A 6505-nucleotide genomic window follows, 5' to 3' on the forward strand; every position below is an offset into this window, starting at 1 on the left:
GGCTCTTATCAGAGTCTCCGGGGGAAGAAACAGCTTCCAAGCTCATTTTTTTTGGGGGGGTTGGCAGAATTCAGTTCTTTTGTGATTGCACAACTGTGGTCTCTATTTCCTCGCTGGCTGTCAGCTAGGAGGTGTCCTTAGCTCCTAGAAGCCTCTCTGGTCCTTGCATGTGGGCTCCTACATCTCAGAGCAAGGAACAACATGTAAATCCTTCTCATGCTTTCAATTGCTGACTTCTTTTTCTGCCATCAGCTGTAGGAAACTCTGCTTTTAAAGGGCTCATGTAATTAGGTCAGGCCCACCTGGATAATCTCCCTACATTAAAGTCAATTGTGCCATGTAACATAACCTAGTAACTACAGTAAGATCGGTCATATTCATGGTCCTGGGGGCTATGCAGGGCATATATCCCGTGGCAGGGGATCTTGGTGGCCATCTTAGAATTCTGCCTACCACACCCATCTTATTGATAGACATGTTTAGAGAAGTTTAAGTAACTTGTTCTGTGTCCCATAATAAGTGGTTAAGGCATGATTTGAATTCAAGGTTTTCTGGCTGCAGGTGCTGAATGCCTAACTGCTGTATTTACTGCTTCTCAGCATAACTGAGAAAGTATGGATGGCTCAACATATTTTATTACCATTTTGGGGAAAGAGCTTAGAATATATGACCTGGTGATGGTGGGTCAATGGCTCATAATCAGGAACCAACAAGAAAAGGGTTTGTTCTGCTAACATCAGCCATCTGTAGAGAATGGACTATTGGTTCTAACACTTCAGCAAACAAAATCACTCTACTGGTTATAAAAGAGGAGATGTGTGCAAGGGATGTATCTTAACCTTTTGCTTTTTTATCTTTGAGTTTCATTACAGGCCATGTGCTAGTGACTCCTACCACAGTGCCTATCAATTAGAGTCTTTTCCCTTCACTGAGACTCTCCCTGGGTGACAGCATTTCTTTTGCCTCCAGATTATAGCAAAATGAAGACAGAAGGTGGGTCATCTGATGCTTTTGTAGGTAGTATGAATGATCCTCAGCTAACAACAGTATAGGTACAACATGAAGAAGTAGGGGGAAAACTATGAAAGATACATTTTATATAAATGGAACTAAATATATAGGATAAATGTTATTTGGGGCTTTGAGCAGAATAGAAAGTGTACTTAGTGGAGAATCAAAGGGTTTGCTAGACCTAGTCAAGATTTGTGGGACATTGGCAGAAAGTTTTGTGGAAAAGTCTTGAGTTCTTATCTACTCTTGTTGATGACATAAAGAATCTCGCCTAAGTTACTAGTGAAGCAAGCAAAGACATTCAAGATTGTGAGGCACAGAGACTCGGCTTCTTTCTCCTGACCACAGAAGGTCAAACTTCAAGGCTGAGGTATGTACTACTTCATGTTAGAACAGGAATTTATTGTCTCACAGTTTTGGAGGCTAGAAGTCTGAATTCAGATCGTAGGTAGGGCTAGGCTGTCTCTGTCAGCTGAAGGGGAAGATCCCTGTTTCCTTTAGCTTCTGAATCCCTTGGCATTTATTGACATTTTAGACCATCCTCAATAGTGTCTTCCCACTGTATGTGTCTCTGTGTGTCTAGTTTCCCTTTTTATAAGAGACCACTCAGAAGGGATTAGGTTTATAACCCACCCTACTCCTGTATGACCTCATTAACATAACAAAAGAAAACCCTATTTCCAAAAGCAGGGTCACATTCAAATTCAGGTACAGAGATTAGGACTTCAACATATCTTTTTAGGGGACACAATTCAATCCATAATAGCTCCTCAGAGAATCATGGAATGAAATCCCTCATTGGTCTTACAGGGAATATTTGGAGATGCAGCAACTCCTGGATAGACATGAAAAAGATGCCAGACGGTACTGTAGTATGGCCTGTGCTAGGTGAAATCTTTAATGACCAACAACTGCAAGAGCCAAGGAATCTTGTAGCCCCCAGAGCACACATGTCTGCTGACACAGATCCTGGTCAGTATCTAGATAAAGGCACTAACTGACTGTTTTCCAGAAAGAAGCATCGCTCCTAAGTTTTGCATTGCTGCATTATCAGACTGGTTCTGCAACAATATCTATACCATTTGGTAATTTTTTTTTTGAGGGGAATCTTTGAGGGTTCAGTTCTGAGACTACTTTGCAAAGAATTGTCCAGTCCATCAAAGCCAGTCATTTTTGTGTGTTGTTTTTAGTATTTTCATTTTTTATTTCTTATCTAACTGCTTTTGTTCTCAATGTATGCTGTGTAAATTTCCCGTGTTTCTCTCCAGAATCCTGTTCCTTCAAAGAAGGCTCAGGGTTGTTAACTTAAAGGCTATATTATAAGATATGTCACTTGGTAGAAGGCCAGGGAGTTACGTGGTCAACTGAATTGGAAGAAGATTTGCCCTTTTCTTGGCAATGGTGTGGTGACCAAAAACTGGGTAAGAGAAGGAAGTCTTTGAGTCTTTTTCCTAGAATCCACCAGACTGGTCTAAAACCTGTGTTTCTTTTGGTGGCTTGTTCAGTAGTTGTTCTGCTTCAGAACCAGAACTCTGGGAGATTGTTGCTTTGGCACTTGGCATCCAGGGTTTAGCACAACGAGAGTGGGTATCACTGGACGGCACTCATACTCCAACAGTATGCTGCTAGGTGAACATGACTGCGTAGAGCATGTGGATATTGGTGTCGGGTTGGGGAAAAGGGGATGATAATAACTAAAAAGAGCTAACATTTATGAAGGACTTTATAGAGTACAGAGCTTCTCTATATAGATCTTATTTGATTCTCACAAAGCCTATGGGAGAGTTGGAAACACTGGTGGCGTATTGGTTAAGTGCTGCAGCTAGTAACCAAAAGGTCGGCAGTTGAATTTACCAGGCGCTCCTTGGAAACCCAATGGGGCAGTTCTACTCTGCCCTATAGGGTCGCTATGAGTCAGAATTGACTCGATGGCAGTGGGTTTGGCAGTGGGTTTGGCTGTTTTTTTTTTTTTTTTTTTTTTTTCAGTTTATGGGAGAGTTTTCGTATGCTATCTATTTTATAAGCAGGGATACCAAAACTCAGATAGTGAATTATACAAGATTACAAAGTTATTAAGGAGTGCAGCTGGGATTTCATTCCACATCTTCTTATTCCAGGTTACATGGTCTTTTTATTTTTGAATAAACTTTTTATATGGGAATAATTTCAGATTTACTGAAAAGTTACAAAGATAGTACAGAGTCCTCATATTACTCCTCCCCCCACCACCTGCCAGATTTATTCCTTTTATGAACATTTTAGATGTATGGTACGTTTGCTACAATTAATGAACCAATATTGCTACTGTCTTTTTTTCCTAGGGCTGCCATAACAAAATACCACAAAGTGGTTTTTAAGAACAGAAATTTGTTTTCTCAGAGTTCTGGAGGCTAGAATTCCAAATTCAGAGTGCCAGCAGGGCTATTCTCTCTCTCTCACTCAGCTCTAGGGGAAGATCCTTCCTTGTCTCTCTCAGCTTCTGTAGCCACGGGTGTTTCTATTGGCTTGTAGATGAATCCTCATATGCTGTCTTACCCTGTGTAAGCGTATGTTTTTGTATCTGTCCTCTCCATTATAGAAGACAGAAGTCATATAAGCTTAGGACCCACCATACTCTGCTACGACATTGTTAACTGATAACATCTGCAAAGAAAAACCCCCAAACAAAGTCACATTCATGGGTACAGGGGTTATAAACTTCAACATATCTTTTTAGGGAACGGAGTTCCTGGGTTGTGCAAATGGTTAATGTGCTTATCTACTAACCGAAAGGTCGGAGGTTCGAGTTCACCCAGAGGCCCTCCGAAGAAAGGGCTGGTGCTCTGCTTGTGAAGAATCAGCCATTGAAAACCCTATGGAGCACAGTTCTACTCTGACACACATGGGATCTCCATGAGTTGGAGTCTACTCGATTGACAACTAGTTACTGGTTTTGGGGGAACATAATTCAATCTATAGCACTTCGCCCTCTGCCCCCCCATTCATGTCCTCGCCACATGCAAAATACATTCACCCCTCCAAGTATCCCCAAAAGTTATAACCCATTCCAGCATCCACTCTAAAATCTCACTTTCTGAATCATCTAAACCAAGTATGAGTGAGACTCTGAGTGTGTTTCATCTTGAGGCAAAATTCCTCTTCACTTGTGGACCTGTGAAACCTAAGATACAAGTTATCTGCGTCCAAAATACAATGGTGATATAAGCATAGGGTAGACATTCCCATTCCAAAAGGGAGAAATTGAAGAAAAAGAAGAGGTAATGAGTACCAAGCAAGTCTGAAACCCAGCAGGGCAAATCTCATTAGATCTCAAGGCAAGAAAATAATCCTCTGTTCTCTAGGCACATTTGAGCAATGGCCCCAACCTCTGTGCTCTGGATATTGACCCCACACCCTAGGTTCTGGGTAGTGGCCCTTTGGCCCGGGGTGTTGGCCCCGAACCCTCAGCCTTAGGAGTCAGTCCTGCTTTCCTGGCCCACTGGGTTGGTGGCCCCGCCCCCTCAGCTTTGGGTGGCAGCCCCATTAACCTGGCCTACCCAAGCAGTGGCCCCACCATTCGAAATGCAGGCGATGGCCTCAATCTCTGAAACCAGGGAAAGAGCAGCCCTGGAACCTTTGTTCATGTTGGCAGTCCTGCTGATCTCTGAACTCCTCCTGGGATTGGCCTTTCCTTTTCTGAAGGACAATAGATATTCACAGTCAAGGAGCTCCATCAACACATTTCCTGCCTGTAGAAATCCAGGAGGCAGATAGCTTTTCTTCGTTTCATTCCCATTTCTGTCCCCTTCATTCTAAGCTGACAATGTTTCTGCTGTGACAGTTGATTGGATTTATAGATCACATGCCTAATCTCTTTAGCAAATGGTCATTTAGCCACGTCCTTTTTAATTTTAATTTTCAGAACATGACTTTTTAATATTTACAATAGAATTTGCAAAATCTTCAAGTTCTGGTTTCTTTTTGCTTAACAGTTCATACCAAATCTGCTGCTGTCAAGTCAATTCACATTCATGGTGACTCCACGTATGTCAGAGTAGAACTGCCTTCCATAGGGTTTTCAATGGCAGTAATCTTATGGAAGTAGACTAACTGAAAGGTTAGTAGTTCAAATCTACCCAGCAGTGCCTTGGAAGAAAGGCTTAACAGTTCATTCCCTAATTTATCTCTTTCCTCCTGTATTTTACTATAAGCAGCAAGAAGAAACCAGACCACCCCTCCAAAATTTTGCCTAGAAATCTCCTCAGCCAAATATCCAAGTTCATCACTTACAAGTTCTACTTTCCACAAAACATTCAAACATAATTCAGCCAAGTTCTTTGCCATATTATGACAAGGACCTCCTTTCCTTCAGTACTGTCATGGATTGAATTGTGTCCCCCAAAAATATCTGTCAACTTGGCTGGGTCATGATTCCCAGTGTTGTATGATTGTCTACCATTTTGTAGTCTGATGTGATTTTCCTGTGTGTTGTATATTCTATCACTATGATGTAATAAGATGTATTAGTGGCAGTTATATTGATGAAGTCTACAAGATTAGGTGGTGTCTTAAGCCAATCTCTTTTGAGATATAAAAGAGAGAAGTGAGCAGAGAGACATGGGAACCTCATACCACCAAGAAAGCAGTGCTGGGAGCAGAGCGTGTCCTTTGGACCTGAGGTTCCTGTGCTGAAATGTTCCAGACCAAGGGAAGACTGATGCATCACAAGGACCTTCCTCGAGAGCCAACGGAGAGAGAAAGCCTTCCCCTGGAGCTGATGCCTTGAATTTGGGCTTCTAGCCCCCTAGACTGTGAGAGAATAAATTTCTCTTTGTTAAAAGCCATCCACTTGTGGTATTTCTGTTACAGCATAACTAGATGACTAAGACAAGTAACCAATAACATATGCATCATTTTCTTTTAAGGACTCACCAGAAGCACATTTAACTTCCACATTTCTAACAATGTTTTGTTCATGACAACAGATGCTTTCCCCACAGTTGTCCTCACTTCTTTATGAACCCCCACCAGAATCACCTTTAATGTCTATAATTCTACCAACAGTCTCTTCAAGGCAATTTAGGCTTCTACTATCAAACATCTTAAAAGTTTTCCGGCCTCTACTTACTACCCAATTCCAAAGCCACTTCCACATTTTTAGGTATTTGTTACAGTAGCACCCTACTCTTAGTACCAAACTCTGTCTTAGTTTCCTAGAATTGCCATTACAAAATACCATACAGTGGGTGGCTTTAAAAGACAGGAATTTATTTCCTCACAGTTCTGGAGGCTAAAAGTCTGAATCCAGGGTGTCAGCAGGGCTATGCTCTCTCTGTCAGCTCTAGGGGAAGACTTTTGTCTCTCTTTTTTTTTTTTAATTTTTTTTTTATTGTACTTCAGGTGAAGGCTTACAGAACAAATAGTTTTTTATGAAAGAGAAGTACACATGTTGTTTTATGACATTGGTTAACAACCCCACAACATATCAACCCTCTAACTTCTCAACCTTTTTTTT

The 6505-nt window shown here is 41.4% G+C and overlaps 1 pseudogene; it reads left to right on the plus strand.

The window, feature by feature from the left end:
* The first annotated feature begins 1059 nt into the window (after window positions 1-1059).
* Window positions 1060-6505, plus strand: part of LOC111820799 (tRNA wybutosine-synthesizing protein 2 homolog) — a 154854-nt pseudogene continuing 149408 nt past the window's right edge.

This window comes from Trichechus manatus, unplaced genomic scaffold (assembly GCF_000243295.1).
Source record: "Trichechus manatus latirostris isolate Lorelei unplaced genomic scaffold, TriManLat1.0 scaffold00051, whole genome shotgun sequence".
In the NCBI taxonomy this organism is placed as follows: Eukaryota; Metazoa; Chordata; class Mammalia; order Sirenia; family Trichechidae; genus Trichechus; species Trichechus manatus.